The sequence below is a fragment of the Carlito syrichta genome, unplaced genomic scaffold, assembly GCF_000164805.1.
Source record: "Carlito syrichta isolate Samal-C Ts95f unplaced genomic scaffold, Tarsius_syrichta-2.0.1 Scaffold308820, whole genome shotgun sequence".
NCBI classification, from domain to species: domain Eukaryota; kingdom Metazoa; phylum Chordata; class Mammalia; order Primates; family Tarsiidae; genus Carlito; species Carlito syrichta.
Window position 1 is genome coordinate 305,472 of NW_007252916.1, and position 3,272 is coordinate 308,743.

A 3,272-nucleotide genomic window follows, 5' to 3' on the forward strand; every position below is an offset into this window, starting at 1 on the left:
CCCAGCAGGTTGAGGCTGCGGTGGCCGGGAGTGGCCACTGCACTCCAGTCTGGGTGACTGAGTGAGACTCCAACACACAAAAAAAAGTGCAGTTCTTAGTTTGGAGTTTGTTCACTTGTAACCTCCACCCTAAACAAGGGCTAGAACACTGAAATCCCTAGAATTTCTCTGGGTGCCCCATTCACTCAATTCCACCTCACTCCCTCTCTAGGCAACTACTTAATCTTCTCTCACCATTAAATAGTCTTCTAAAGCAGGTGTGGTGGCTCCATGCCTGTAATCCCAGCACTTTGGGAGGCCTAGGTGGAATGATTACATGAGTCCAGGAATTAGAGACCAGCCTGGGCAACATAGGGAGATCTCATCTCTACAAAAAAATTTTTTTAATTCGCCCGGCGTGGTGGCACATGCCTGTAGTCTCAGCTACTCCAGAGGCTGAGGCAGAAGGATTGCTCGAGCCAAAGAGGTCAGGCTGTGGTGAGCTGTGATCATGCCACTACACTCCAGCCTGAGCAACAGAGTGAGACCCTGACTCAAAAAATAAATAAATAAAATTAAATAGTTTTCTATCCCCTTCCTTCCCTGACCACTTACACTGTTTGCTTTCTTCAACTTTGCAGCTAATGAGGGTTAGAGAGAATCCTGGAAGTAAACTGACCTGGTCTGCTACATAAACATGCCCTCTGGTTTGATCATCATGAAGGGAACATTCCTTTTCTTTCTCAGTAACTGTTTGGTTCATAACCCTGATAGTCTGTTCCAAGCCATTACCTTGCATTTTAAAGTTCTCTTTCCCATTTCTCAGAGCTATTTCAGCAGGTGAGGCTGAAGCCCTAGAGGAATGTCCAATCTTTTGGCTTCCCTGGGATGCATCAACGAGTAAAGAGGAATTGCCTTGGGCCTCACACAAATTATATAATATAGTTAGTGTATATACATAATAAGACTTTTTTTAATATATAAATATTTTTTGTTATAAAGTTTAGAAAAATGAGGCAGGCCGGGTGCAGTGGTTCAAGCCTGTGATCCCAGCACTTTGGGAGGCAGAGGCGAGAAGATTGCCTGAACCCAGCCTAGGCAAATTGGCAAGACCTCATGTCTACAATAAGTCACAAAAACTACCTGAATGTGGTGGTGTGCATCTGTAGTTCCAGCTACTTGGAAGGCTGAGGCAGTAGGATCGCCTGAGCCCAGCAGGTCGAGGCTGTGGTGACTGTGAGCAGTGTGCCACTGCACTCTAGCCTGGGTGACAGAGTGAGAGACTCCAATTCAAAAAAAGAAAAAGAAAAATGAAAATGATACAAAACTAGTGGGAAATTTGACCTTTTTTTGTAAAACTAATCTATCAACACCTGGTTTGACGAAAGTGGCCGTAATTCTTAGTGAGGTCTCAAGGTGCTCATCAGAAACGTGTTCGAAGCTTGCTCTTAGTGTCATCATTTAGAAAAACTGCTCACAAATGTAGGTGCTGCCAAAAAGTGATGTCATGAATAAGGCGTGACCATAAACTTCAAAAACGGAACTATGCACGGGGTCATGAAGAAAGATTTTGGGAAGCCACATGCCTGGTTGTTCTGGGCCATGTGCAGTCCACAGGCTATGGGTTGGACATGGAGTTTGCAGGCTGTGTATACACTTCTCCTACCTTTTGCCCTCCTTTTTACCCTAAATTAGACTCCCCCTTTCATCCTACTTTATCTGCTCCAGGCTTGTGTTTATGGTATACCTGTGGCATCCTATCTATTACACTATATTTTTGTTGTTCATTTGTTTCTCTCCCGACTGACTGTGAGCTTCTCAAAGGCAGAAACTGGCTTTCGTTTTCTGACCTCCAGTGCTTCCAGCATGACTTCCTAGTAGGTGTCTGTGGAGCCTGGAGTCCTCCAATCTTCAGTCTTCTCATTTCAGCCATTCTGAAGCATCACTGCCCAACCAACCTTAAAATAACATTTGTATCTTATCTGTCAGAGTTGATAATTTACAACAGGTCCTTTTTGCCCAGTGGCTTAAGCGCTGGTCTTGCCTGGCTTTTGAGCAATCTTAGTCTAGATCTGTTGTCACCTTGCCTTTCCAAGCTTATCTTCCAGCTGTGGCTCCCATCAAGCTGGTTTCCTTAGCGTCCTGAGTAGACCCCACTCCTTTCTGACCTTGGTCTTTACTTGCCACTTTCCCTGCTTGGGAAACTTCCAGTCTCCTTTGTACCACTCTGAATTTCACAAGAATGAGAAGAATGTATTTGGCAGAAGACTTGTTGTTCTCATCAAGAGGGCTTTTAAACTGAAAGAGAAGGGAGAAACATAACCAGATAAAATTATGTAACTGAGTTCCATGAAGGACAAAGGCACAGATCAGTGGATCAAGCACACACCTCCATTGGGGCACTCATTACACTATATTATAACTTGCATGCTCCTCTCCTTTAGAAAAAGCTTTCTGTTTTATCTTAGTTTTTGAATCAAGTCTCACTCTGTCACCCAGGCTGGACTGCAGGACCCTGATCATGCTTACCACCTGTGATCCCAGCACCTGTGATCTTGAGTATGGTGTGCATAACCATGCCTGGCTAATTTTTTGATTTTTGGGGGGTTTTTTGGTAGAGATAAAGTCTTACTATGTTGCCCAGGCTGGTCTTGAACTCCTGGCCTCAAGTGATCTTCCCCCTAGTCTCCCAAAGTATTGGGATTCCAGTGGGCCACTGTGCCTGCCCAGGACTGTTTATTTTATTATTGTGTGGCCAAAAATGAAACCAGAACCTGATTTTTGGGAGGAAATCAGTAGATACTGAATTTTTATTGAGGTGTTTAGAAATTCCCAGGGGAATAACTTTGAGAAAGAAAGTTGGAAATAAAACTCATGAATGATACTGTGTTATTGCTGAAAGAGCAAAGGTTATGAGTCAGAGTTCTGAGTTGCAGTTCTGGCTTAGCACAACTGAGTAGTCATAAGTTACTTTTTTTTTTTTTGAGTTGGAGTCTCTGTCACCCAGGCTGGAGTGCAGTGGCACACTCACAGCCACCACGGCCTCGACCTGGGGCTCAGGCGATCCTTCCCCCTCAAGCTTCCAAATAGCTGGAACTACAGGCATGCACTACCATGGCCTGGCTTATTTTTTAATTTATTGTAGAGACAAGGTCTCACCAAATTACCCAGGCTGGTCTCGAACCCCTGAGCTCAGGCAATCCTCTTGCCTTGGCCTCCCAAAGTGCTGGGATTACAGGCTCGAGCCACCATGCCTGGCCCATAAGTTACTTTTCTTTTTTTTTTTGAGTTGG